General features: G+C 33.5%; 1 long non-coding RNA gene across 1 annotated transcript; it reads left to right on the forward strand.

Moving 5' to 3' along the window:
* The first annotated feature begins 11,325 nt into the window (after positions 1 to 11,325).
* On the forward strand, positions 11,326 to 13,161 carry LOC145585987 (uncharacterized). Its single transcript, XR_014100770.1, has 2 exons — positions 11,326 to 11,580; positions 12,129 to 13,161. It is a non-coding gene; the product is annotated as an uncharacterized LOC145585987 (long non-coding RNA).
* The last annotated feature ends 1,518 nt before the right edge of the window (positions 13,162 to 14,679 follow it).

Consider the following 14,679-nt stretch of genomic DNA (forward strand, 5'->3'; position numbering starts at 1 on the left):
GTGAACTTAAGTTTTGTGCACTCAAAACTTCACATCCCTCATGTTCAGTGCCATCTACACCAATTTTAATCAACTTACCCACCTCAACACGACCACCTCCCAGTGAACTTACTGAATTCAAAACACAACCTTCATGTTGACTATACATTTTACACCAATTTCCATCAAATTACCCACCTCATCACACCTACCTAACAAATTAACATCCATGTCCACCTACAAATACGATCTAATATCAAATACTAAACAGAAATTAACAGAATACATAGCCAAGTATAACAAAATAACAGCAGTAGCAGATTCATAACAAAAGCGCAAATTTAAGTGCACTAAATTGTGTAATTTAACGAAAATACAGCTTTTATTGACAAAGTAAAAAAAATCAGAACAATCAACCGCAAAGGTAATTCAAATAACAAACTTTCACCAATGCCCAATTAAACAACACCTCATACAAATTAACAAAAATTAAACATTAAACCACAAAAATTCATTATATAACTCCCTGGAAAGTGCCGAAAGAAACAACATGAAACAATGGGAAAACAAATTACCTTAATATGATCTTGCAACCTACGACCACCGACACCACCAGGCGAGACGGCCAAAGCAAACATACGATAATGCTCACCAGAGCAACGATTGCAGGTGAAAAATTGCAGTTGTGCAATTGAAGGTGTGAAGATGAAGCTGGATAATGAAGAAGGGACTTCTTCAATTGAAACTCAGGACTAACGACGTGACTTAACAAATCTAGGGCCACATGTATGACGTGTAATTTTCTTACTGAAGTTGTCAACTGGACATGCCACGTTTTCGTGAGAAACAATCTAGTTTCTCACCGTGAGAAACCTGGGTTAGCCCTGAAATAATAGTGTTAAATAGTGTGTACAAAATATTTATTTGCAAGGTTAGTACGTAACTTTAAAATTTTACATTTAGTTAACAAAAAACGTAACACTATAACAATACTACACCGAAATGCATTAATAATCACATGCTCAAATGCTTAACTTTAAAGTACATATTTACCTAATCTGTGTTTTCATTACTATGTTTCATTTAAGTAAATGTTTCGGTAGTTTATTCACACTAATTTTTGACAATTTTTTTATATTGATTAAAATAGATGTAAATTAATAATAACAATGAAAATTACTGGGGAATGGCACAAGACCTAAATTAGTTATCAAATATATATGACTATATGAGTATTAATAATTTTGTTAAATTTAAGAAGAAATAAAGTGTGTACAACACTATAAAGATAAAACAAGTTAGTTAGAAAAAAAATTATGCCTTAGTTTGAGTTTTCTACTACACATGCAAAATAACATGTTTGAGTTTTTACACATGCAAAGACCAACCTTCAAGTTTTTAGTCGTTCATAAGTTTAGGCATGTATAAAGCAAGGGTATTTGGGTTTTTAGCCCTACAAATAAAGTAATTAAGAGTATTAAATTTTTTAGGAGTATATATATATATATATATATATATATATATATATATATATATATATATATATATATATATATATATATATATATATATATATATATATATATATATATATATATATATATATATTTATATATATATATATATACATTTTACACATATAAGTTCATTGTTAAGAACTTTAGACAACCAACTATTTTACAAATAGAGTGAATTTAATTTTAAGTCTTTTAAAATGCGATATGTAATACACATCGTTATTTCACATTTCTTATGGGTTAACTTCAAGCTCATGATTTCATGAGCTTTACTCAATTATGGGATTCGGGATACTTTAAACAACAAAATACCAATTGCAATTAATCAATGACGAATGAAAATTTTACCATCCATAACATATGGGATTCTTATAATTTTCCATCTAGCATCCATAACCAACAATACTCTGTCAATTTGGTCCTAGTAAGATATTATCATCTTTAATAATAATAATATTTTTTGTACGCTATGGGCGCGTGTCATATTAAAAAAAAAAATTGACATCAGTTAGTTTTTCATTATTATATACATAAATTTTGGTTGTTTCAAACAAATATTAATGCTTCTTTTTCATTTATTTTTTTACATTTTTCTAAATCAATGTTTCAGTGGATTTTTTTTTGTTTTTTATCCATTATTATTATTCAAACTTGTTATGAATAATTGTGTGGATACCAGTATCCTCTTTATATATTTTTACAATATTTTAGATAGATCTAGGGTTTAAAGTCTCCCCAATTTCTCTCTCGTTCTCTCTATTTCATAACACGTTATCAGCACTAAATCTTTACCCCTAGTCCTCTACAGTATCTAGAATTGAAATCCATAACATTGAGATAAGTATTTATTGTTTTATTCGCTTTTATTAACAACCTGAAAAATGATTATTGATTATTTGATTTTTAATATCTGATTTTTGATATGTTGAATTTAGGATGCTTTTTATTGGGCGCAACAATTTAAGAGGATTTAATCTGCCACCAAAATTAACCTTTCGTGGGTTTTTGTTTTTGAGACATTATATCAAGTTTCTGATCTTGGAGTTGGGCTCCAGCCTTTCATGCCACGTTTGGTGATATACTAATATTGCTATTTAGGATTATCTTTTAAATAATTTTTTATTGACATTATAATTGAATTTGATTTTGAATATTAATAATTATATGCTTGAAGTTATTAAATAATCGAAATAGTGCGGCAATTATGTTTTTATATTGAACAACTTTAATCCAATTTGTGAAAAAGCAATTCATTATGTCAGATAGATGATATGATTTCATGATATTTATGACTTCATGGAACTTAATAATTTATGTTAAGCAAATGATGATCAACGAGCAGTGATATTAGCAATCGGCAAAGTTTCATGACCCTTTCGAAACACGAAATACTCTAGCAGGATAAACAAAGAAGTTTGTATTTAATTTGCTATGCAGGCTACAATAAGATATCATTAGTGTTAGTCGTATGATTAGAGCATCTTAAACTCAGAGTTTCTCAACTTTAAAAGCCGTAACGTCAAATTTATACGTATAATACTATATAATATGTTTACTGTGTGCCTATTATTATTATTATTATTATTATTATTATTATTATTTTTATTATTATATCTCAAAAACAAAAAGTCATACAACCTATAATAAATTAGTGGGAAGTCAAGATACAATATGGGCCCCCACTCCTCTTGCTATAGCAAAGCCTACCCTAGTAAAAATATGAGCTGCAGCACGTGCTCCAATGTCTTGCGTCGTCGAGAACCTCTGAATTCGCTTAAGCAACGCAACAACCTCCTTCTCTAATTCACCAAACGAAGAAAAGGAGAGGGGAATGAACCCATATCCAATCGCCTGACAACGAGCCTCATACTTAACCCGCTTCCTATGAGTTGCATCAGCCACAACCCGTCCAGGAATAAAGTCAGATAGCCTTAACTGTGTCAAAGGAAAAGATCCTGTCAAATCTACACAGACATCGCGACCACGATCCAAAGAATAAAGTAACATATCAGCAGGTCTGAGGGCCTCGTCGTTCCCTCCAGACAACCCAATGTCAACCACTTTCCTTGCTGAAATCCCTTAACGCTAGCAAACATCAACTAGGGTATCCCGAACAACTTTATGTCTATGTTTAATACCCACGATACCAGCACACGACACCGCGTGATCGCCAAAAATATCCCCCGGAAAAACCCTCGAACAAGCAGAGCACAGTGTTGAGGCAGAGAACAACGAAACACCCAATCGGTAGCATAACACACATCGGTAAGTCTTTACGTTCATAGTTTGACCCAATCCTGAAATTGGAATGGCCCGAAGCCTAGCAGACGTGTGATCTCCCTACTGAGATTTCCACAATGCTGATAAACGAGGGGATAATGAAAAGGTGGATTCTCCAGAATTGGTAACCTTCGTGAAATATATATCTGCCAATTTCTTCACGAGTTTCGGGGCAGCGACCTCACTTGGATTAATTACAAAATCAGACTCCACAGCGCCATTAAAAAGACCCAAAGCGTCTTCAAAAGCTCGACCATGACCAACAATGTCAGCATGTCGTAGAAGCTTTGCCTACAACCCAGTAAACTTTAACCGAGAAGCAAGAAAAGCATAATGCCGAACATCACCCGCAGAATAAACACCAAGCCCTCCAAACGCAAATTTTAAAGTGGCAAGCCGCCACTTCCAATCGCCAAACCCAGGTCCTGAAGCAGTAACAATACGCTCCAAAGAAGATCGAAGAGCCCCGTCAAAAGTGCGACGAGCCGCCTCAAAGTACTAGGGGGAGAAGTACGCAACGCAAAGTAGAGTTTAGAAACTCCGGTACAAGCCTTAAGTAACAATAGCTTACACTGAGGATCTATCAACCAGCATAGCAACCTTATCCATAAGCGCAATGGTCTTGGTCACCCTTTGCATCACAAGCTAACTACTAAAACCAGAATCAGAACTAGCAGGACCACCAAGGTCGAGCAATGTTAGGTGGAAAAACACCCACTAGCCTGCTTAGGGGGTCTTTTGTAGGCCAGAAAGCTTCATTTTTGTCCACGTTAAGATGTAACCCAAAACGAGGCCCTTCCTCCATAATCAGCTGCAAAATCTTCCCCACAACCAATGTGTCACCAATAATAGTGCCGTCATCAAAATACCAAGCCTGAAGACATACATCAAAAGTATCTCTGATTTTACACACCAAGGGTTGTAAAACCAAAGCAAAACGCAGAGGACCAAGGGGATCACCCTGCTGCACCCCCTGAGACGACCATAAGGTGTGGTCCCCATAATAAAATCTGACTGGATTAGAGTAGCTGAATTCAACCCACCGCGAAATACCCGGACAACGATGACGGACTTCACGTAACATGACCGCACGATCAACTAGATTGAAGGCATTACGAAAATCCACCAACAACATTGAAAGACCAACATCAGATCCACGAACCTCAAGTAATCTATTCACAGCATGAAGAATGGCCTCATCGCTTGAAGAAACCCCAACGCCAAATTGAAGACCATAAAAGTAACTTCCTAAAGACTGCCCAACCATAACAACACCGACTTTCGAAACCAGACGCCGCTAGACGGTACCCACAACTATAGGACGAATTCCACCACCGGGCTTGACAAGGGGTGTGAGTGGAGCACTAGCAATATACTCTCCTAATTCCATAGGGCATCTACCAGATAGAAAAAGATTAACCACCCCGATAATAGAGTCAACCAACTCATCTAAGACAGCCACAGCAGCACCACTCAAGCCATCCATAAGGTGTTGAGCACATAACCCATCCCTACCACACGATGTGACACGCGGGAAACTCTTAATCCGATCCAAAACAACAACAGAGGAAGCAACGAGATGAAGTTGATCAACAGGAATATCAGCAGGCAAGGAAGGAGGTGAAGAAGAAGGGTGTTTTGAAAGCAAATCCGCTAGAGTGGCCTCATTATACAAAGCAACACCTGAAGAAGAAATAACCCGGACTGCAGCGGTGTAATGGCCATCACAAATCTCGGAGCAAATACCAAACGAAAATCAGCACTTAAAAAACCCAAAAAATCCACCATAAACTGCACCCAAAAGCACAATAAACTGCACCCAAAATGACCAGCAAAATGCACCCAAAAAGCACGAAAAACACCACCCAACCAGACAAGAAATTTGCACCTCAAAATAACCCAAAAACTGACCAAGAAATTGGAGATAAAATGCACTCAAAAGCACCAAAACAACCCCAAAAATGTACCAAACAAACCGCCTGAAAATTGCACCAACTGACCCAAGCAACACCAGAATCTAATAGGAAAACAGCCCAAAAATTTAATCCAATAGAGGCCTGAAATTTGCACCAAAATCGCACTAAAAAACACACCAGAAAACACCAGAATTTGCACCAAAAACAGACCTGAAACTGCATTCAAAAGAACACAAACTAGCACAAAAAATTGCGGCGAAAAACGCAGCCTAAAACACGCGGAGAAACAGCCTGAAAACTTGATAAAAAAACGACCAGAATACGCCTGAAAACCTGCTTGAAAACTTACCCGATTACCTGCCTGTAAACAGCCCCAAAAACACCTAGAAAACTTGCCTCAAAGTCGCCGAAAACCGGGAAAACGGGCAGCAAAACACTAGAATGAACACGCCGGAGAATCTGCCTGAGAACTTGCGAGGATATTCCGCCTCAAAACTGCACCAAAATCGCCCAAAGCCACCTGAATTTCGCCCCTAAAAAAAACCGAGGACCCACCGGAATCACCTGACCTGAACTCGCCTGACCTGAACTCGCCTGACCTGAACGACCCTGATCACCGGAAAATGTGCCGGAAATAGGACGTGGAAGCCTACCCTGCCCTATCCTAATCGCCCCTAAACGAGAGAAAAAAGATTATTATTATTATTATTATTATTATTATTATTATTATTATTATTATTATTATTATTATTATGTCTCGACTTTCATCTATCAGAGATTAAGTTAGTTTAGAGAGTAACTAGATAGTAAGTGATAAGGATTGATTATTATGTCAAAACTGAGCTTATATTTTTGTACTTATGTTGAGAATACTGTTATACATATTTTTATCTTTTACAACTATAAATTTCTCTACTTACTCTTAGTACTCTACTGTAACCTTGTAACTATTTATGTTAGCCTAGCTGTCTAACCTAGCTGTCTAAGTTAATGAGAATAATATAACTTCTATCAATATCTTCCGTTAGTCTCTATAGTAAGTTGTACGCGCGACTAATATTATTTGTGAGTGTTGAAGGGAAATACTTTCATGTAAATTTATTATTTGTGACTAATATGCTAGTTGATTTACTTTACTTCTACTAATCTTTATTGTCTTCATTGGTAAGACGTGATTATTGGTTGTGGAACTTATTATTTGTCTCGGTTGATTAGGTATTGTTTGCCTAGTTGTTGAATGATTAAAGTTGTTAAACTTTCATCTTGATCTTGAGGCAAATGCAATTGATGATTAGAATTGTTGAGTATGGACTAATTGCTAGTTTTTTTTTTGAGAGTATCTTGTTAGCTTACATTGACTCCAATTAAGAATTTACAATCATTATTAGTATTTATTCTTGTAAATTTATCATTTTATCAAACTGGAATGTATATTATTGCAAGAGGTAATATTTATTTTCTTTTTGAAGGTTTAGATGAGACCTAATATTTCACTAAGATTGATAACCGAAATGAAAGGTTTGTTTTGGCAAAGGATCAGTTAGGTCATACAAAGTATATTTTATTATGTAATATAATGTAATATACATGCGGTAAGAATGAGAAATTTGAACCTCTATTTCTGAAATGTTTATGAATATTATGTGAATTTTTGTTATGTGGAATTAGTAGATCTGTTTCAGCTATTAATATTAATTTGCGTTGTTGAAATTTCAAGAATAAATAGGTTTTATATTTTTTTTATACGAAAGATTAAGGGGTGAGCAGAAGTTCCCCAAAATAGCTTATATATGTTGTCATTATATTTGATGTGTGATCAATATCAATAGTATTTGATAGTATATGTCTACATAAAATTAGATTATTAGAATAATGGAGTTATTTGAACATATAATATATTGGATCTAAGCTACCTAAATTTATGAAAGCAAGGGTCAAATACCCTAAAGAATAATACAAAAGCAGAAGTGACTAATATAGTTTCTAAAGTATGTTGACTAGATTATCCAGGCCAACATGCATGTTAAAATATATATAAAGTTTTTTTTAAAAGAGTTGATTTCTCTCTCTTTTGGTTGAATATTTTTAATAGCAAATTTTGTGTGAGATCAAATTGGTAAATGGTAGCTAACTAGACTCACTAGCTCATTCCTTGAAGTGAATGAAAAATTACATGCTTGAAAGAAAACTAAGCATGTTTGCTTGATATTCTTTTAATTATATTATTCATGGAAAAGTTCATAACTATTTATCTAGGTTAAAGCGAACGCTAGGAGTGGAAAATATCTATTTGAAAAAAAAAAAAGTGTTATGAGTTCAACTTGCTTGAAAAATGTATTTATTATGCCCATAGTTTTAAGAATTTTTAATATAAAGATTAATATAATTGCACAATAGTTATGAGTACGAGTTTATTATAAGAATAATATAATCATGTTTGATACCTGCATTGCTAAAAGAATTTATGGGTTAAAAGGAGCAAGTGATTTAAAGATTGTTGAACTATTTTATAACCCCATATGCAAGGATTAGGGGGAGATAGTGTTATTCCATTGTTTTTATGTAATCCTTGCACATGAATAATTAAATATGTTGATGGTCAATTTGGTACATACACTAATCTAAATATCAATAATTGGCCACATGATAATTGAATATTTAGAATGATATCATCCTAAAGATGGATATGAATAAATGTCATTACCTATATACTAGCTATAAATGTACATATTAAGTTGATGCCCTAGATGGAGAAGATCATTTTCTATTGAACTAGCACACCTGATGTGTGGTAATCCAAAGGGTTACAACGATAAGAATCCTTGGAAGAGGAAAGGAGCACTAATTGACAATGACAAATTTGAGAAAGTGACACATTTTGATGTATCTCCTGAAGAGATCATTTCTAATACATTAAAATGTGATATGATTATATAAAGTACTTCAAAAAAAAATATAAAATGTTGTCCAACAAGGTTAGGATGTATCAAGATTACAATCAATGCTCCGGTGGAGTATGTGTATTAGTTAATTGTCTTGCCAATTGTAGAAAGAAACACATTGGTGTACTTATATCCTATCATATTCATGGCCATGTATAAAGTTTCCCTAATAAGGTGATCACCAATATTATAAAACTGACTATAATTTAAATACTAAAGGATAAGTGATTGGATGTGATATTAATAATTAGGCCATCCGGGGTTCAATAAATTTCTGTTATGAAAACCTAAAGTTTCATTTGATATGAAAGAAATAATTAATGTGCTAACACTCTCTCATGTTAAATGTATGAAATAAATTGAACGGCAAGACATAGCATTGAGATTGAGCTATATTTGAATTGCGATTTTTAATAGTTTGTGCTAAAAGAAAAGTTCAAGAGATAATATATTAGTTTTTCTGAATAATAGGTTCACTATAATTATTTATATGATGACAAATATTAGGTGACCAGAAGCTCACCACGTACAAGTTATATGTGGAAATTTTAAGTAACTAGTATCATACTATCAATATTTCTAGTGATCCCAAAAATCATCACCTAATGAAAATACAAGAAAGTTTATATTTGTATAACAATTCTCTTGATTGATGGGGCTATTGTATGTCAGCACATAAGAAATAGAATAAGAAATTAGAAAAAAGCACAATTTATTACCCCTTTATTAATATTGTTATCTAGAAGAGAAAAAAATTTCATTATTCTCCAAAAGAGATGGAAATTTGTCTAATATATATTATTATCGTACGAGATGAAATTTGTTGGACATGAAATTATATATTCTAAGTTGGTAAAGAATTGCCTCAATATTTAAAATATTTTACCAACTTATAGGGTGGGAGGGAAGAATAGAAGTAAGTTGGCAAAATTATAAAATTATAATTAGTTGATCCCTCTTATACTTTGGAAAATTATATGCCAATTTTTGTATTAACATATGTTGCACATCTCTGATTTGTTTTGTATACCGTTATGACCCATCTAGAGGCATAAAGAGATATATTTTGATTATAGTGATTGATATTATGTGCATACATTAAGATAGATCTTGCCAATGTTTCATTAAATCACTACACCTGAAGTGTAGTTTATTTGATCGGTTCCAATATAAATTTGTGATATATGGCAAGATAGTGCAGTTGATACCTCTAAAGTATAATAATAGTATATTCATACCATAGTGTGATAAATACCCTTGATAGGTGGTATAGATATCTGAATTATTATAATAGATGGCCTATTATGTGAGAATAGATATGATGGTACCAATGAAAAAATGTATTCAAATTTCATAAAATAGCATGCGAAATGTACATTAAAGTAATTTTATGATACCGGTACATAATGGAACTTATGAATAATTTGCATATGCATGATAGAATGGACTATTGGATAAGGGATCTAAAACATATATCCATTATGATGTCGACATAATGATAATCATCAAAAGTTATCATGGACCAGAAGTCCAATGAAATATGGATTTTAAATCAACACTGTAGAGTGTCTTGCATTAATTTGAGTCTTATATCCATGTGCATGTGTGAGTCATAGGTTAATGGATTGCTTATTGCATGTTAAGGAAGTTGTTAGATGCATTACTCATTGTATATTTTGTTCAATATCTTATCATGATTCCTATATCTCATATTGCATGCACTCGCTAGTTTCTACATAATTATTGTGGTATGTGTGAATGTCTGTCCAATGTATAGTAAGGTGTACATACAACATTGATGGGAACTTACAAAGAAATATTTACATTCCATTGGGCTTACACTAGTGATGAAATTATTGATGACGCCGTTTTAATAATAGCTATTATGATTCATGTAAGAAGAGTTCCCAAAGAACTTATATACCACGTATTTAAATATCTAGCCCTACATTTTTTATATCTTGAATATTGCAATTATTATCAAACTCATGAAAAGTCAATATGACTACATCATCGATATTTCAACCTGAAGTTTGAGTATGTGAAATCTAACAAGTCTATGTATTCATTGGTGAACTCTCATATAAAACATGAGATGTCTAATTAAAGAATAAATTTGAGATACCATGGAGTGAGAATAATATTTTTATGGTCCATAAGAGCCATGAGCAATATATGTAATTATTTTAATTTCTTAATTCATATGATACTGGAAAATGAAATATATATGATGATATCAAGTTTTGCCATGAAATTATGTTTGGATAATGTTATTAATTATTGATCATCATTTTGTAGTATATATGACCTCCTGAAGAAGGCATACATCTAATTGTTATGATAATTCAAAACAAAACTATCGAATGAAATAGAGGTAAACACACTAGTGGAAAAAATCTCATTCGTAACAGGCTATTTGTAACGGGCAAAGCTTTGCCCGTTACAATTAAGATATTCGCAACGGGAAAAATAGTGTTCGTTACGAATACTTATTTATTCGTAACGGGCAAAATAGTGTCTGTTACGAATACGTATGTATTTTTAACGGACAAATTAGTGCCCGTTACGAATAAATATGTATCCGTAACGGACACTATTTTGCCCGTTACGAATACTATATTACACGTAACAGTTGTATTGTGCTTGATACAAATGGCCAAACTTGGCACAACTGATGTGAGGAGCCCAGTACTTGGCTTTTTAGGGTTTCACCTAATAGCCTTTCTCTCTCATTAGTCCCTCACTCCCTTTCTCTCTCTCCTCTCCTCTCCTCTCCTCCCCGTCATTCACCTCTTTCCATCATTTCAAACTCAAGCCCTCTCTCCTCTCATCCATCAATCTTCCCCTTAACAACAAGTGAAGATCTCTAAACCTAACTACTAAAGAACAATTCTTAGATAATTTGGGATATATTTGCCAAAAATTCCAACTATTTTAGATTGTGAGGTAAGAAGTCCTTCAGCTGTTTTTTCTTCTTCTTGAATTGATTTCTAGGCATTTAATTGTTTAAATTCTTGAATTGTTCATGTGAATTCTAATTTGCTTTATTTTTTTCTACATGCAATTTGTATTTGATTCATTTTTGGCATTTATATGGTTCGATTATCCTTTGTATGTCTAAACGAATAATAAATCTAAAAAAATATGTTCTTCAATTGAAACGAGTAATACATGCAATTAGTAATAAATTTAGTTCATCATTGACTATTAATACCTGATTGCCGAATTTTTTTGTAATATTTTTGTTTATAGAGAGAATTAAGAAACCTGATATGGCATGTTGATTAATTCTATTGTTCTTCGAGTTCTTTACCAAAATCGATCAATCTATCCCTAATTCGTTCATTTTTAATGGTAATTTATGGGTTGTTGGTATATAATCTATGTTAATCGGTTTGTTGAAGTGAGAATTTGGGTATTGGTTATTGATTCTCTATGCAAGGTTCTTTCTTTCTGCATTCTTTGGTGTTTTAATCTGAATATCTGGAATATAGCTCATAAACAGGATAGTCTCTGGCTTAGATGGGTTAATGGGCTTTATTTGAAGGGTAAAACTTGGAAGCGATTCCAGTGCCCTCAAAATGCTAGCTGGAATTGGAAGCATGTTTTGAAAATAAAGGATATCATGAAGACTGGGTATAGTGGTGATAGATGGGTGGCTAATGCTAAAGGCTACTCTATTGCTAGTGGTTATAAATGGTTGAAGCTTCAATATGCAGATGTGGATTGGAGTAGTTGGGTCTAGAATAGATTGAATATTCCTAGACATCGTTTCATCTGCTGGATGATTATGTGGAAGAAAATCAGAGTTAGAGCTCACCTTGCTAAGATTGGGGTAATCACTGATGATAAATGCCCTTTAAGTGAAAACAGTGCTGAAACTGTTGAGCATCTTTTTTTCAACTGTCAATATACTAGAAAGTGTTGCATTGATGTCAAGAATTGGTCAGAATATTAGCTTTTCTTCTTTGGAAGATTGCAATCAGAAGCTGCTGGATATTAAGAGAAGGTTTTAGAGACAAGTGTTTTAGAGTTGTTATGCAGGGCTCTTGTATTGCATCTAGTGTCAAAGGAATAAGGCAGTCTGGGATAAGAGCATTATGAAGCCTGAGAAGCTGATTCAGAACTTATGTAGAGACATTTATCATAGAATTACTCAAGTAATGCCTGCTCAAACAAGCAGAAAGAAAATTGAGTGGTTCAATGCCTTGTATTGGTTGTAGTTGGGGTGCTTTGCCTGTTTACTGGGTGTATGGGGTGTGGTGTTCCTGCTTTTTTCTCTTGTTTTGTTGGCCTTAGGGTCTGTAATGTTGTTTGGTGTTGAGCAATTAATATAATTTTTTTACCTTTTTCAAAAAAAAAATCTAATAATTAGGCTAATTAGTGTAGAATTAAGATTTTATCTATTATAGATAGAACAAACCCTTGATGGGACCCTCTACAGTTATGACAGTGTCATTTGTTGATATTGTCTTCATACGATGATCTAAAGCTGTAAATTTCTTCTCTACAGGCACATACTTCAAATCTTTTTGTCCTAGATTCAATGTTGCTGGTCCTTCTAAAAACCCTCTTTTAAAATCTAAAATAGACAATGACACATCATAAACAGGAAAAACTGCAATATTTATTGACCCAGCCCCCCCCCCCCCCCCAAATATTTATTTGAATGTGATTAGATTGAATTTTTGAATTTTTGAATTAGGTTGTTATTCTGTTAATGGTTCGTGGGTTTTAGTTTTCTTGTTGCCACTGTTTAGATTTGTGTATTCGTTACTTTCCATATTAGTAATTGATTGTGAATTCGACATATTTTCGATTATTGAATGTGATAAGAAAACATTTCCTGGGTTATGCATAAGTATGAAGGATAAGGAATAATGAATTTTTTGTTTATGTGTTGTTCTCTCTTAGTGGAAAGCTATATTTTCCTTAATGTGTTTGTTATATGACCTGTTGTACCATGGATTTAGGGAAGCTTGAGGAAAACAATTCCTCAGTGAGCGTAGAAGGTGCATTACAAACCATCGGTAATCTATGGGTTGTTGGTATATAATCTCTGTTAATCGGTTTGTTGAAGTGAGAATTTGGGTATTGGTTATTGATTCTCTATGGAAGGTTCTTTCTTTCTACATTCTTTGGTGTTTTAATCTGATAATTAGTGTTTCTTTAAGGCTAATTAGTGTAGAATTAAGATTTTGTCAACAATTGTTGTGTTCTTGGTAAGTCTCTGTTTCTGGTGGTGCTTCTTACGCCGTTATTGCTGCTTGTTGCTGCTATAGTTGTTATATTAGCTGCTGCGCGTTCCTTCTTTTCTCTAATGTTGTTGGTGATAAATCTAAAATGGGTTCATATCTTGGTTAAGTAGGCTTTTTGTTTGAGTGTTTGGTTAATCAAAATTATTTGGAACTGTGGCATTGGTAGTTTGATCCATCTCATTTGAGGATGTTGGTTTATGCTTATAAAATGGAAGGACATTGAAAATGGTTTGTTATTATATCATGATTTGAGACTTGGTCTTTGACATTGGTAAATACCCTAGATATTTAGTTTTGGATGAAAATATATAATCTTCTCATATAATCACTGAATTTGAATTGTTGACGCATACAGTTTCTGCACTAGAAGCTGAGTTTTAGTAATAAAGTGATTGAAGATGTAAAATTAGATTGAATCATTTGGTTTTTTTTCATAGTCAAGGATATTTTCTAGAATATATATTGTAGTTGGAATTACTTTAATGTGACTGATTTTCTGATATTATACACTACTACATTTCAGATCTAATGCAATGCCCAATTCGCTATAAAGCCCTAAAACCGTTGTATTAGAGCTAATGCAACGGTTGCATACCGTGGCATCTGTTGGCGTGGCAGTAGCCCTAATGCCACGGTAAGAAGACCTGATGCAACGGTAAGCTTATAACCGTTGCATTAGCTATATATCTAATGCGACGACAACCTTACATTTATTGCATCAGGAATATATAGCTAACGTGACGGCTATAGTTAGCTAGCACAACAACAATTACACTAATGCCAGTAT

This window comes from Chenopodium album, chromosome 2, assembly GCF_948465745.1.
Source record: "Chenopodium album chromosome 2, dcCheAlbu1.1, whole genome shotgun sequence".
Lineage (NCBI taxonomy): Eukaryota > Viridiplantae > Streptophyta > Magnoliopsida > Caryophyllales > Amaranthaceae > Chenopodium > Chenopodium album.